General features: G+C 45.4%; 1 pseudogene across 1 annotated transcript in view; it reads left to right on the plus strand.

Moving 5' to 3' along the window:
* Positions 1–15,919, plus strand: part of LOC308313453 (nuclear factor 1 X-type-like) — a 175,413-nt pseudogene extending 159,494 nt beyond the window's left edge. Inside the window, exons 12-14 of the transcript XR_013966198.1 lie at positions 899–1,043; positions 5,964–6,052; positions 9,823–15,919. The product of XR_013966198.1 is annotated as a nuclear factor 1 X-type-like (transcript). The remainder of the gene's footprint in view (positions 1–898; positions 1,044–5,963; positions 6,053–9,822) is intronic.
* Positions 15,920–16,619: the final 700 nt, after the last annotated feature.

A 16,619-nucleotide genomic window follows, 5' to 3' on the forward strand; every position in this document is an offset into this window, starting at 1 on the left:
GTGTGTGTGTGTGTGTGTGTGTGTCTGTGTGTGTGTGTGTCTGTGTGTGTGTGTGTGTGTGCGCTTTCTCCCCTCCCCATGCGGCCTCCTTTTTTTTGTTTTCCTCCCGGGGTGTCCGTACGTCCTACTCTCCTCTGTCTGTCTGTCTGTGTCCTCACCCTATCTCTATGGTCTGTCTCCATGTTGTCCTCACCCTGTATCTGTTCTGTGTCCTCACCCCGTCTGTGTGGTCTGTCTCCATGTTGTCCTCACCCTGTATCTGTTCTGTGTCCTCACCCCGTCTGTGTGGTCTGTCTCTGTGGTCTGTCTCTGTGTCCTCACCCTGTCTGTCTCTGTGGTCTGTCTCTGTGTCCTCACCCTGTCTGTCTCTGTGTCCTCACCCTGTCCGTCTCTGTGGTCTGTCTCTGTGTCCTCACCCTGTCTGTCTCTGTCGTCTGTCTCTGTGTCCTCACCCTGTCTGTCTCTGTGGTCTGTCTCTGTGTCCTCACCCTGTCCGTCTCTGTGGTCTGTCTCTGTGTCCTCACCCTGTCTGTCTCTGTGGTCTGTCTCTGTGTCCTCACCCTGTCTGTCTCTGTGGTCTGTCTCTGTGTCCTCACCTTGTCTGTCTCTGTGGTCTGTCTCTGTGTCCTCACCCTGTCTGTCTCTGTGGTCTGTCTCTGTGTCCTCACACTGTCTGTCTCTGTGGTCTGTCTCCGTGTCCTCACCCTGTCTGTCTCTGTGGTCTGTCTCTGTGTCCTCACCCTGTCTGTCTCTGTGGTCTGTCTCTGTGTCCTCACCCTGTCTGTCTCTGTGGTCTGTCTCCGTGTCCTCACCCTGTCTGTCTCTGTGGTCTGTCTCACCCTGTCTGTCTCTGTGGTCTGTCTCCGTGTCCTCACCCTGTCTTTCGGTCCGTCTGCAGTCGAACGGAGGCGGGCAGAGCAAAATGCCGGGCTCCTTCCTGCTGCCCCCGCCGCCCCCGGTGGCGCGCCCCGTGCCCCTCCCCATGTCCTCCGACTCTAAATCCATCAGCTCTGACGGTGGACTCAGCTCGCCCGCTTCTCCGTGTAAGTGACCCCTCCTCCCCCCCCACTCCCGCTCCCCTCCACAAACCCCCCGTTACGTTACTGCCCCCCCCCGGTCCCATGCAGTCCCATGCAGACCACCGTAGGTAGGTTAGGTTCATTCCAAGCACACATAAAAACCCAAATTGTAAATCCCTGAGCTATTCCAGATGTAGACATCATAGAATTCCCCCCCATTAATTTTTTTGGACGTGCTTTTGTTGTGATTCTGTTACTTCACTCCGAACAGGAGTGGGTTTGTTTTGTTTTGTTTGTGGATACCCCGTTAAAATCCATGAATATACTGTACAGGGCGGGAGAATTCTGCAATGGCTACAACTGGTAGCTGTCCATTCTTTGGCCTTTGAGAGGTCATCTGCTCACAGTTACCATTCATTCACACTCCCAGCAGCAGCCCCAGAACCTGACTCCTACTGTACTGTACTGTACTGTACTGTACTGTACTGTGCTGTACTGTACTGTACTGTACTGTACTGTACTGTACTGTACTGTACTGTACTGTACTGTACTGTACTGTACTGTGCTGTGCTGTGCTGTACTGTACTGTACTGTACTGTACTGTACTGTACTGTGCTTTGTGGCACTGTACTGCACTGCTCTGTGCTTTGTGGTACTGTACTGCACTATATTGTACTACACTGTGCTACACTACTGCATTGCATTGTGCTAACAGTGCTATACTGTACTGCACTACTCTGTACTATATTACTGTACTGTACTGTGTTACACTGTACTGTACTGCACAGCATTGCGCTACACTGCAATGCACTGCATTACAGCACTGCACTGCACTGCACTGCACTAGTGTGATCCACTACTGTCGAGGCAGAACGCCACGCCCTCGCCAGACCAGAGATTTCATCATTTAAGACCTTATCTATTTCTTTCTGTCTCAATCAATCTCTCTCTCTCTCTCTCTCTCTCTCTCTCTCTCTCTCTCTCTCTCTCTCTCTCTCTCTCTCTCTCTCTGAAGTTCATCCTTTCTCTCTTTATTTCTCAGCATACTGTACTTCCTCAGCCTCTAACTTCCACCCTTTCTCTTTCCTCAATGCCTTTTCATTCTCTCTCTCTCTCTCTCTCTCTCTCTCTCTCTCTCTCTCTCTCTCTCTCTCTCTCTCTCTCTCTCTCTCTCACTCTCTCTCTGGTGTCGGATTTCCTGCTAGCACCACAGGAGGCAGTGTATTTTCTGTCCTTTCTTTTTGATGTGATTGTAATTTATTTATTTATTTATTTTGGGGGGAGGGTGGACCGGAGCAGACCAGGGCCCTGCACTGCACTGCACGGTCACTTAGCCTTTGATCAGCTCAGACCCAGCATGTCTGCCTGTGACAGCAGCAACACAATCTACCCACCACCCCGTCTCTCTCTCTCTCTCTCTCTCTCTCTCTCTCTCTCTCACTCATTTTCGTTCTTTTTTTTGCTCCTTTCTTCTTTATTTGTTATACTTTCATATCCTCTCCTTTCCTTTTATTCTCTTCCTTTTCTTCAATTTTTTAAAGGGAACAAAATTAGGGCAGTTGGCGTGGACTCCAAAAAAAAAAGAACATGCCCCACTTTATACCCATCAAATCCCCTCGCCACTTTCACACCAATCTCACAACAATTAAAATTGAGAGAACAAGAAAAAAGAGAAATCCGAAAACAAACAAACAAACACGGAAATCACAACTTGAGCAACAACAACAACAACAACAGCAGCAGCAATCCCATAATATCTGCAAACATGCAACAAGTATACAGCTTGTTCATTCATCCAAGCCTGTCTTAATTAGCGCCATAGTCAAGTTGGGGGAGTAGTGTGGGGCGAGAGAGGAGGAGTGTCATTGGGGAGAGCGAGAGAGAGAGAGAGCTGCGAGGTGGAGGAGGGGTCCCATGCACCCCCCCATGAGGCGGTGGGACGCATGCAGCACCAGAGAACGGGCCATGCACGGGACAGGAGAGAGGCACGGCTGGGAGCGCACGGCGCAGTGCGGCGCAGGGGGCACGGGACAGGACTGGACCCGCCCACCGGGACGCTCTATCTCCGTCTTGTCATTTTATTACCTTCCCTCCATCGTTCCTCGTTCCCTCCCTGTGCTTCCTTTATTTCCTCCTCTCCCTCTCCTCCTCCTCCTCCCACCTCGCTCACTTTATAACAGCTCATCACTTTATTTTTTACTCATTATATATATATATCGCCCCCCCCCCCCTCCCCCTGCTCCCACCTTCCCGTCTTGACCTGATCAATGTCTTCACTTTTTTCTCTTTCTTTAATTTTTTTTTTCTTCTCAGATTATTATTTTATTTTTTTCAATAAAACACATTTAGTTTCAACTCACAGAACAACACATACACCTTACTGTGCACTGTAACATTTAATTTCAACTCACAGAACAACACATACACATTACTGTGCACTGTAGCATTTAATTTCAACTCACAGAACAACACATACACATTACTGTGCACTGTAACATTTAGTTTCAACTCACAGAACAACACATACACCTTACTGTGCACTGTAACATTTAGTTTGACTCTCACTCTTAACTGACTCATATTCTCTGCGGTACGACGTTGTCGTCACGGGCCGACTAGCCCCGTGGTTATCAAACTTTTTCATGTCAAGGACCCCCAAAAAGATACTCATTTGCCTGCGGACCCCCCATTTGAAAATACATGCCAAGGAACCCCCATAAGAGAAGATCTTTACGGCTCTAGGGTCCCCAGTTTCACCTGAATTAGGCTATGGCCCCCTATTTAATGGCATTTCTATCTCTGGGACCCCAATAGATGTTGTAAAATCGAATTTAATTTAACTCTGAGAGTGTACACATGGAACCCGTTCCATTTGTACACTCTCTGAGTTACAGACCCATAAGGGTCCATTTGGTTCCTAACTGTCATTTAGCTGGGGACCCCCTGGAACTCCCTCAAGGACCTCTAGGAGTCCCCGGACCCCACTTTGGGAACCACTGGACTAGCTTATGGGATATTTTGGGCTCGCGATACCGTCACATACCACAGCGATACCGTCACATACCACAGCGACACCGTCACGTACCACAGCGGCACCGTCACGTACCACAGCGACACCGTCACATACCACAGCGACACCGTCACATACCACAGCGACACCGTCACGTACCACAGCGACACCGTCACGTACACAGCGACACCGTCACATACACATCGACACCGTCACATACACAGCGACACCGTCACATACCACAGTGACACCGTCACATACCACAGCGACACCGTCACATACCACAGCGACACCGTCACGTACCACAGCGACACCGTCACATACACATCGACACCGTCACATACACAGCGACACCGTCACATACCACAGCGACACCGTCACATACCACAGTGACACCGTCACATACACAGCGACACCGTCACATACCACAGCGACACCGTCACATACACAGCGACACCGTCACATACACAGCGACACCGTCACATACACAGCGACACCGTCACATACACAGCGACACCGTCACATACACATCGACACCGTCACATACCACAGTGACACCGTCACATACACAGCGACACCGTCACATACACAGCGACACCGTCACATACCACAGTGACACCGTCACATACACAGCGACACCGTCACATACCACAGCGACACCGTCACATACACAGCGACACCGTCACATACACAGCGACACCGTCACATACACATCGACACCGTCACATACACAGCGACACCGTCACATACCACAGTGACACCGTCACATACACAGCGACACCGTCACATACCACAGTGACACCGTCACATACACATCGACACCGTCACATACCACAGTGACACCGTCACATACACATCGACACCGTCACATACACAGCGACACCGTCACATACCACAGTGACACCGTCACATACACAGCGACACCGTCACATACCACAGCGACACCGTCACATACACAGCGACACCGTCACATACACAGCGACACCGTCACATACACAGCGACACCGTCACATACACAGCGACACCGTCACATACACATCGACACCGTCACATACCACAGCGACACCGTCACATACCACAGCGACACCGTCACATACACAGCGACACCGTCACATACCACAGTGACACCGTCACATACACAGCGACACCGTCACATACACAGCGACACCGTCACATACCACAGCGACACCGTCACATACACAGCGACACCGTCACATACACAGCGACACCGTCACATACCACAGTGACACCATCACATACCACAGCGACACCGTCACATACACAGCGACACCGTCACATACACAGCGACACCGTCACATACCACAGTGACACCGTCACATACCACAGCGGGATATACAAACTAACGGAAGCATCACCCCCCCCCCCCCCCCCTCTCTATATCTTCACTCCAGTCCAGTCAAGCACGGCGACAGCTCCGCACGTCACATGGCCATTTCATGGAGTCCAGTGAGCAACAACTGCCCTAAATTTGACCCCATGCATGCGTCGCTATTGCCATTAGTATCACAGACGCTATGCTCCTCGCCAATGCTACGTTTTACTTGTAAAATGGGAGCGTTGCATGCATGTCACTTTTGATTGACTGAATTTCCTCCAGGATTAAAAGGATGTTTCAGACAGTCAGTGGCCATGAAGGGGCTGCTGAGGGTCATGTGGAACAGCAGAGGGCGTGTTGTTATGTGTCTCCCCCTGCCTATAGCTGTTATAACATTTACACCCCAAATCACCCCATAAAATGATACAATGCTGCTGGTACCCACATCCGTTGAATTCATGATACAGCACTCCAAACCCTATTGTTAGTTATTTCTGTGCGTGTGTCTGCGTGCGCGTGTGTGTGCGTGTACGCACGCACACACACACATATGTACGTGTGCACGTGCACACACATGACTCTCTGTCTCTGTCTGTAGCATACTCCACGGCAGGCTCCACAGCTTCCAACCGGTTTGTCGGCATCGGAGCACGGGACAACTTTCTGAATATCCCCCAGCAGACTCAGGTATAATATGGTGCTAAATAGTGTGTGTGTGTGTGTGTGTGTGTGTGTGTGTGTGTGTGTGTGTGTGTGTGTGTGTGTGTGTGTGTGTGTGTGTGTGTGTGTGTGTGTGTGTGTGTGTGCGTGTGCGTGCGTGTGCATTTGTGTAACATGGTTGCTGCAGGCGTCAGTTCATTTTCAGTGTCTAATTCGCCGTGAAGAGACAGGTATAATATATATCTGAGGTGGGTCATTTTACCCTCAGCCCTGACTGGGAAGCCTTCCAAAACCAAAGAGAAGAGCCTCAGAGTGCTAGTGTAAGGAACCAATTAGTTGTAGAACATACTCTATTGTCATTGTCAGCCATATATAGCAGTTTGCAAAGTTGCCCACCTACAGTACATTGACCATGTATCATTCACCTACAGTACATTGACCATGTATCATTCACCTACAGTACATTGACCATGTATCATTCACATACAGTACATTGACCATGTATCATTCACCTACAGTACATTGACCATGTATCATTCACCTACAGTACATTGACCATGTATCATTCACCTACAGTACATTGACCATGTATCATTCACCTACAGTACATTGACCATGTATCATTCACCTACAGTACATTGACCATGTATCATTCAAAGGCCCTTTCATTTCAATGTATTTTGAAAACAACTTTTCTCATTAGGGGCCAACTCAACCGCACCTGCCGGCAGCCAACTCAGCTCTCCTCTCCTCTCCTCTCCTCTCCTCTCCTCTCCTCTCCTCTCCTCTCCTCTCCTCTCCTCTCCTCTCCTCTCCTCTCCTCTCCTCTCCTCTCCTTTCTGCACACACATGGAAGCAATCTGCATTCCTCCTCCGCTCTGCTCTTCCCCCCCATCCATCAGTGTCTCTCTCTCTCTCTCTCTCTCTCTCTCTCTCTCTCCTCTCTCCAGTTGCCCCCCCTCACCCCTCTGCTACTCCCACCTGTATTCTAGTCCCTCCGCCCACCTGCAATGTTTGTTGTACATCACCATTACATCACCTAATCAACATGAGTTAGTTAGACTTTAATATATTAGCACGTCTCACTTCACACGGGTGTGATTTTTTTCTTCTTTACTATTTGTTCAACCCCCAAAAATGTGTTTATTGTCGTGATTTGTCAGGAGCCATGACGTTGGCTTTGTCTGAGGCTTAAAAGTCTTTAAATAAATACTTTCTGAAACGTCTATGGAAAAATGAATGGGGAATTCTCAATTCAAGTGTAACACACACATGGAGAGAGGGGAGTCTCCATGCCACCAGCAGGAATGGGAATGAGAGAAAAAAGGTGGTCGGAGGAGACCTCTGGTGGTAGAAGCGAGTCTTGCAGGAAAAGAGTGTGAGAGAGAGTGTGTGTGTGTGTGTGTATGTGTGTGTGAAAAAGTAAGAGGGGTCGAGAGAAAGGGGAAGAGGGGGAAAGAGAGAGAGGGGGAGTTAGTTGAAGCTCGCTGCACTCCACAGTCACGTCCTGGCTGTCTGGTTGCCGTGGGCAACCAGACATGATGTCATAGGCAGTTGAACTTGGACTTGAAGGGGGGGGGGGGGGCACTCTCTCCACTGCCAAGGATTACATTGGGACAGGCAGGAGAGAGAGAGAGAGAGAGAGAGAGAGAGAGAGGCGAGGGTAGAGCCTCAGGAAGTTGGCCGTAGGAAGAAGAGTCATTTTTTCAGACACCTAAGAAGCATGGATAGGAATGAGGCGGGGGGGGGGGGGAGGCTGGAAGGTAGCTCAAAACTTTTCTCTGGAATCCTCCTGGCTACGGCCGTGTTGATTACTATGACAAACGGTATCTTTGAAAAACAAAGAAAAGGACCTGCACACTGTCAGACACTCTTTATTGGGTCGACGTTTCGATGGAATATTAGACCTTCATCAGGACAGACAGCCTTCTGATGTGTGCATCGGCCTTTTGCTAAAAAAGATTACTATGACAAAAAATGTTCGTCGGCTACCTTTTTTCACTGACAAAAACTAAAGGGAAAAGTGTAAAGTGTCATTTTACACTTGGTTACATGTGTAAAATCAGCCATTACGACGACATCAAGGCCCGCCAAAATACATTTTAGTCGACTAAATCAGCTGTAGATTTAGTTGACTAAAATCTTATGATATTTAGTCGACTAAAACTAGACTAACACTAAAACATTCCAGGTGACTAAAATGTGACTAAAACTAAATGAAAACTGGCCTGGGTCATGGCTCAGCGGTCCAGGCACCTTGGCTGGCAATCCAGCCTGGCAGTGTGCTGTGGGTTCGAGTCCCGATCCCGACGGCCTTTACCGCATGTCTTCCCCCCATCTCTCTCCCCATTTCCTGTCAGCCTACTGTCTGTCCCTCCATAAAAAATATAATATAAAGCCTTAAGCCACATAAAAATAAAAATAAACGAAATTAAAACTATTCAAGAGACTATATGACTAAAACTAAAATCAAGATTTGCTGTCAAAATCAACATTGTTTTAGTCATAGTCATCATGTGTACTCTCTACTACTTTATGGTATACTTTTTGGTACATTTTGATGCCAATACTTTTGTACTTTTACTCAAGTGCATTTTTGAATTCTGGACTTTTACTTGTATAAAAAGTCCAGAAGAGCATAGTTCTATATGGCAGTATTAGTAGCCTACTTTTACTTACTTTTTCCACCACTGCTCCTCGATGGGCCTGTGGAATGTCGGCGTGAGCCAGCAGCGCGGCTCGGCTCGGCCGGTGCCAAGCCCTCCACTCTGCCCTCTTATCACACTGTGAAACCAGACCCCAGGAGAGTGGCTGCACGTATGGCCTCTCAATGGCCGTACAGTGTAGTCTGAGACCCACTCCGCTCCGCACGGCACCGCACCACACACACACACACACACACACATTAGCCAGGATCGCCTTACATGTAAGCCGGTATTGCAGGCAGGCAGCATGACAGAGTGGTTATAGGCTCGAGTTTGTTGTTTCGAGAGCCACTCAAACTGATATGGAAAACGTGGTTATGTCCTGCTGTTATTTTTGTAGCTCTCTAAAATAACAGCGGTGCATTTGTGTTTTTCTTTTACTTTTAAATGGGTAGAAATCTCCAGTCAGCCCTCTTAAAACAGCAAGTGGTAAAGTTGAGGTGTAACTTTTACAACAGGCATTGTGTGTGTGTGTGTGTGTGTGTGTGTGTGTGTGTGTGTGTGTGTGTGTGTGTGTGTGTGTGTGTGTGTGTGTGTGTGTGTGTGTGTGTGTGTGTGTGTGTGTGTGTGTGTGTGTGTGTGTGTGTGTGTGTGTGTGTGTGTGTGTGTGTGTGTGTGTGTGTGTGTGTGCGTGCGTGCGTGCGTGCGTGCGTGCGTGCGCGTGTGTGTGTGGAACAACTGAGCTCAACAAGTCAAAGAAAGTCAAAGATCGCCCCCTAGTGGATGTGCGGTAATGATTATTTCCAGGGACAGAAAATATGTTTCCAGGATTTCCGACTGTGTGTGTGTGTGTGTGTGTGTGTGTGTGTGTGTGTGTGTGTGTGTGTGTGTGTGTGTGTGTGTGTGTGTGTGTGTGTGTGTGTGTGTGTGTGTGTGTGTGTGTGTGTGTGTGTGTGTGTGTGTGTGTGTGTGTGTGTGTGTGTGTGTGTGTGTGTGCGCGTGCGCGTGCGTGTGTGTGTTCTAGGCTATTTCCTTCCTTATTTTGTCTCACTCATTTGACTTTTTTTTTTACATCCTTCACATTAAGAACGAATTGAGCTGAGTTCATATGAATTAACTCTTTGTCTTCTTGTCTTTTCCCTTTTCCTCTAGTCCTGGTTCCTCTGACAAGGCCTCTTCTGAATCGACAGCTAACATCTAATTGTGTCATGAAAATTAGGAAACGGGAAAAACAAACAAAAAACTTGCACATCATCAACACAGATTTAAGAACTGACTGCTGACACACTAAAGGGTCTTTCTCTCTCTCTCTCTCTCTCTCTCTCTCTCGCTGACACTATTCAAACTACAACAGAACAACCGAATTGCCCCTGCCTTTCCCCACATAAGAGGACTCCCAATTCAACTCAATTTGACCAGGAACGTTCATCCCCCCCCACCCTCTCCCTTTTCTGCTGGAGGCTTCAATGAGATTGAGTTGGACATGCAGGCTCAGAATGCAAAGGAGAACGACAAGAGGAAGAGGAACTGTCTCGCCCGCCCATACACCCAAACACCCAAACACCGTCACATATTGGAAAGAAAGAAAAGGCAGCCTGAAAACTGACCAACCATACATTTGTTCTGTTCTATTATACTTTAAGATTTTCTTCCATAATGAAAGTCCATGCATTGGCTGGGAGAGCCAGGTACACACACACACACAGACACACAATAAGGGTCAAGGGTAGAAACTGTCATTTTAAAAGCACCATTACGTTATGTATCCCTCTTCCCGGGGTGTGCACGGCCGGTCCTCTTCGCTTCCTCTCGCCTGCAGCGTCTATAGCGCTATACCCAGCGGCCCCGCCCACATCACATCACCACCACCCCCGTCTGTTCCCCCACACTCTACCGCCCGATTCGCTAAAGCCCTGAACCCCCTCATGTTTCTGATTGGCCAATCATGTAGACACCATGCAATGGTGTGTGACATATGCACTAAAGTGGCTGGTCTTTGTTTACCTGTCAATAAAACAATAATCAGGGCGTCCTGCTGCAGAATAAGTGATAGCCATGAGCCGCGAGCGAGCGCGTGAACACTTGACAGTCATAACACTAACACTATGTGCTCCTTCGTCCCCTCACCTATGCACTATTGAGTTTTTTATTTTTTAATAAGGGATGAACATATTGCACACTGATGGTCAGAAGAGCGAAAGCGAATCGGGGGGTTTGGTAGAGCGAGGGACGTGGCGGAGGTATAACGTTCACAACTATCCAAGCCCTGACACGTTGGGCTAGAATTGTGCACACACAGGAACATAAACACGCACGCACGCACACACACACACACACACACACACACACACACACACACACAGACAAACTAACTAACAAACGCAACTAACACTGAGAGTGTACAAATTGTATACTCTCAGAGTTAAAGTAACACTGTCTTCTTGCCTGTACACACATCCATACACACACACACTCACATACAGACCATCCTCTCAAGACGTCTGTCTCACAATCACAATCACATAATAATCACCTTGGTTTTTGCTCATAATAGGTCTAACATTTAATCTTCCGTAGAACACATACAGGGTTATAGCATCATATATCGGCTTTCATTTTTTGTTTGTAGGTGATTTTCTTGCAATTTTATTTAGTTTGCCACTAGCTTTGGTTTTGGTTTTGTCTCACTTGGATTACTTCATGGTCACACCTGCTCTCACGTGGATCGTCACACAGCAGCACACTTTTCTCTTCCGTTTTGCAGTAACACATCCAGCATCCGGTCAACTTCATCCAACATCTTAACGACAGATACAGTCTCTCAAATCTCACAACCGACAGACAGCACAGTAACGACACTGTCGTACATGTACATCCACACATGTACAGTACACTGTCCTACATATACAGTACATCCTTTGCATTGCTTGACTCTCAGTGGTGGAAAAGGTACTCAAGTGTTTTACTTAAGTAAAAGTATCAGTACTGCAATATAGAAATACTTGGTAGTTACTCTGTTGATTTGAAATGTATACTTTGTTTGTACTATAAAAGGTACAAACGTATTGGCATCAAAATATACTTGAAATCTACAAAATAACTAGTAACTAAAGTGTTCAAATAAATGTAGTGGAGTAAAGGTACAATATTTGGACCTGAAATGTAGTGGAGCAGAAAGTAAAAGTTGGAAATTTGAAATACTCAAGTAAAGTACAAATACTTTCCACCACTGTTGACTCTGTACCCATTGTCTAATCACAGGAAAACCCAGAGGATCACACAAAAACACACACACGCACACACACACACACACACACATGCACTGCAGCACAGCGCCATATCAAAACGCACACTACCACCACCGACACAATATGAAAAATATATATCTATATATATATATATAATTATTATAAAGGGAAGCCTTTATATTTGATATTTGGTTCTCCAAACTGCCTTTGTCAATGGTTTTTCATTCACTTGTGGTTTGTCATTAGAATTTGAGATATTGTTTTTTTTTTTTTTTTTCTATTGTAAATGTTCTTATTGAAATTGTTATTGGTATTGTTTTTATCATGACACAATAGTTCAAAGAAAATGCAAAAACAAAAGAAGAAAGAAAAGAAAAGAAAAAAATCAACGTCACAAAATAACTGGACTGCCTGGCTGTTGTTGGTTCTATTTTGCAGGGATAGTAAAACCAGGCTGAGATCCTTCATGTCTCAGCCTCTCTAGTAAAATTAGCTATTATGTACTAATTAAAACCATTATATCAAGACTATAACAATCTATTAAAGTGCCTCTGTATTCCCTTCATGCAATTAGTCATAATAAACTTCAGGTTCCGTTCCCACAGATGAGCTAAAAGCTACAGGGAATGGTTTAGCGTTTGGTGCACGTGGTAGTAAACTATCGGCCTATAGGACAGATCCTTATAGAGGACTGCAAACCTTCTTTTGTGTAAAGACAGAGAGAGATCTTATACATGTATATTTATGATATATGCTCCTTTTTAACTTTTACTAAACGAGCTGGTTGGCAGTCTAGTTATTTTCTGAAGACTCTCAAACACCCACCACCCCACCCCACCCCCCACCCCGCCAGTGATATCGCCTCACTGTTACCACCAGTAGGATTGAACGACACGCGCCAACAAACGCAATCTACAGAGCAGCATTTTAATTAATCACCTAGTAAAGATGAACATGTCACAAAGATCGACAGTAGATTTGAAGAAGAGAAGAAAAAGTGTTGTTGTTTCGTTTTTTTTGATGGAAAGTATTATTATTGAAACATATGTGTCGATTGAGCCACGTGCAATGCATTGGGTAGATCATTGTGTTTGTCTGTTAGAGATTTTTAAGAAAGCTAAGAGAAAAGAGAAAAAAAAATCTATTTGTTTCAAAGTCCATAAGCTCCGGGACTCTAAACTAGAGGGCCATGATAAATCCTAGTCTTTGTAAGTTGGGGGTATTTGTTTGTTTTTATTTCCTTTATTTTTCTTTTTTTAATGTTTTAAATGTGTAATCATTTGTTTATAAAAATGTGGGAGGGCTGAAGGAAAAATGTCTACACAACGTAAAAAAAAAACTAAAAAAAAACATAAAAAACCCCAAACTGTATCATCAGATTAAAAAAACAAACTGGTGCTTTACAAGTACAAATACATTCAAAACTACTACAAATGGTAATGAACAAAACAACAGAGCATTTTAGGAAACAGCATTATTCCTCTCTCTATTTGTATTCTTCTTCTTGTATTGAGCGGGGGGAGGGGTTCCTATTCCTTAAAAAGGTTGTGACACAAAAGGCATTTTGGTTCAACCCTTAAAAAAAAAACCTGTACTGGCAAGCCCCCCCAAAAAAGAACACATTTTTTGGTTTTGGTTTTTTTGACAATTGTTTATCTCCAGTAACCTTGATATGCATATATATGCATAGAATTCACCAGCGAAAACCTTCCAGGTCAAGTTTCTTAACTTTGATTTCACGCAAAGACACAAATTACATGACAAGATCTTGCCTATATTGTGGGGAAGATGCTTCATATCCATAGATTTTGTTGTGTTTTTATTTTATTATATTTCCTCAGTAAGTTTCTGTATAGCCATAAATGGACATGGCCACTTAAATTGGCTGCCATGTGTGGCAGATGAGACCTATAGCATTGCCGGTGTATTTTGTGTCTTTAGAAAAAGACTCTCTTGGAGCAAAGCAACCGATAACGTGAAGACGTAAAGTGTAAAAAGGCAGCTTTTAGAATCATGCAGGATATGAGGAGCCAGTCAGAACCATTATGCCTAATCTATGCTCTGTCCTATGACAAGTATACATCGGGCTTTACGACACAAGACAGCAAAGTGAGCCCCCCCCCTCCCCTCCCCCCCCCCCCCCCTCCTCTGTAAATGACTCTTGAGTAGTGCTTGTGCTGTAGTGTAGTTTCCCAGCAGTTAAAGGTTGTCCCTTAAAAGTGCCTTTTGTTCACAGACTCCATTTTGTAATCCAGATTGCCCTCTTCGAAATGGCTCGAGGCAACAGGTTGTCCCTGAGCGCCACAAAGGCAGCAAAAAAAATGCTCGGCTCGGTGCTCAAGGGCAATGTCTTTCCTCTCCCGTCGAAAAGAAAATCCCCTCCATTGTACTTTCCCTATATCCTCTTTTCCTTTTCAAAGCCGTATATATATAGTACAAAAGGAAACTGGTGTGAATTAGTTCTTTACTTTTTATCGATAAATGATGAAAAAAAACACCCTGAAAAGGCAAAAAAAAAATGTTCTCGTTACGCTCTTGCTTTTATTTTCTTCCCCTTTTGTCTCCTCTGTCTTATTTCTCTCCTTAGACACTGGAGTAGTCTGTAACTGTGTCTGTCACTCTGTCTCTGTCTCGCTCTCTCTGTCTCTCTCGCTCTCTCTCCCTCTCTCTCCCTCCCTCTCTCTCTCTCTCTCTCTCTCTCTCTCTCTCTCTCCCACCCTCTCCACAGTTGGAAGGGTAAAAAAAATTGCAGAAAAAAAAGAAAACTTTTGTCTTGAGCAGAATGCAGTTAGCTCACTTGTTATTCTTGTCTGTATGCTTCACATTGTATTACCATACCCATCTCTTCAGCTTTTTCCATTCAACCGCTAATGTAAGTGAACAAATTTGACGCTGACGGGCTTTCGGGGGTGTGCATGGGTGGGTGGAAGAGGGGACGACACGGGTTTGGGTTGTTGAGGAGGTCTGTGGGTGTGTGGGAGGAGGACATGAGTGGGGATATATAGGGAGGGCTGGATGAAAATGCTTAACCACTTCAACCCCGACATCCATAATCTATCCAAAAATAGCAGATCTATACAATCTTGATAGATCGGCCATTTCTGGCAAAGACATTGGGTTTATGTAGACTATAGGTGGGTCCAAGTGCGGCAAGTAACTCAGGTCCGCTTTGCTAAGAATAGGGGTTCAAGTGGCAAGGAAGCTGTGTGGGGGGGTTGTTGGAATGACGCTGCTTTGACAGTGAGTTTGTTCTTTTAATTTACCTATTTATTTTTGTTTTGACCCCCTCCCCCCTTTTTCACTTTAATTTGCATTTCCTTTAATATATCAGGGTATGCTGTTGTCTATAGGCTCCCTTTGAGGAAGCTTTGGGCTGTACATGAGAAGCTATAAGCACCTTATTACGGGACTCGTCCGGCATGAGGCTGAGGAAAGGGGTTTGTGTTTCAGTTTTTTTTCCAGAACATACACCACACCAGTCCCAGATTCTATTCCAAGTCACAACTCTAGTATTATTGTAACGGTGGGTTTCATATAATGAAACCATCCTAAGCAGTATTAGCCATTAACAACAACACACCAACCAAGCCAGAAAAGAGCCAGCATTAAACCTGTTCCCAAATGCAGCCTCTGAGAGACAAATGGGTTCAGGGATAAGTCCTATATATACCACTTCACCCCTCTATCCACCTCATGCTGGGCAAGCCGTGTCTCTGTTCTGTAGCTTTTTTTTTTCTTTTTTTCTCCCCGCTATACTTTTTTTCTTGAGTTAGTATTATGAATAGTGGTGTAATAGGCAGCGCCCTTATTAGGCCCCCAGCCAGGTCCCCGTTGCCTGTGTCTGCGTCCTCATTACGGCACCCCGGCCGTCTCGTTGTGAGTACACCCCCAGAGCTCTAGGTGAAATGCATGTGTTAATTACGGTTTCTTTTCCATAAGAAGAAAAACACAGTTTGAGAAGAGCAGCGCCTGATTGAATAAAAAGGACGTTCTTGACTGTACCATCTTGCCGTGCCCTGTCGTCTTTCCGCTCGAGAAATGAACCACTTTAGCCACATTCAAAGGTCTTCAAAAATGGTCTCGTTGTGAGTGTATACATCAGCTGTTTCTTAAAATCCTTTTCATCTTTTTGAAATAATATTTTGATAATCCCAAAATAGGGACACCATGGGCTGAATCCTCTCCTTACGATGCTCATAGAAGAGATTCCTTTATGAATTATTGATACTGTAAATAATAACTTACAGTTCTTAGATGAGGTATCTAGTATCTCCAATTTTAAAAAATATTTTACAGTAACTGACATGTTTCGGCATCTAGCCTTCGTGCGTATTACAGTTGTTTCATATTCTTCAATTCTTCATATATTCTTTCAATTCGGAAATTGCGGAAATTGAAAATTGCGGAAATTGCCGAAAGCGGAAATTGAAAATGGCGGAAATTGCGGAAAATGCGGAAATTGAAAATTGCGGAAATTGAAAATTGCGGAAATTGAAAATTGCGGAAATGCGGAAATTGCGGAAATTGGAAATGCGGAAATTGGAAATTGCGGAAATTGCGGCAATTGGAAATTGCGGAAATTGCCCATATCGTACGGCATACTATGGCACGCCATTTTTCATCTATATAACCCATCGTTTTTTTGTTTGTTTTTTAACACTCCGCAATTTTTCCGCAACACTCCGCAATTTTCTAATGTTT

The sequence above is a fragment of the Protomyctophum bolini genome (genome assembly GCF_963924005.1).
Source record: "Protomyctophum bolini genome assembly, chromosome: 3".
Taxonomy (NCBI): domain Eukaryota; kingdom Metazoa; phylum Chordata; class Actinopteri; order Myctophiformes; family Myctophidae; genus Protomyctophum; species Protomyctophum bolini.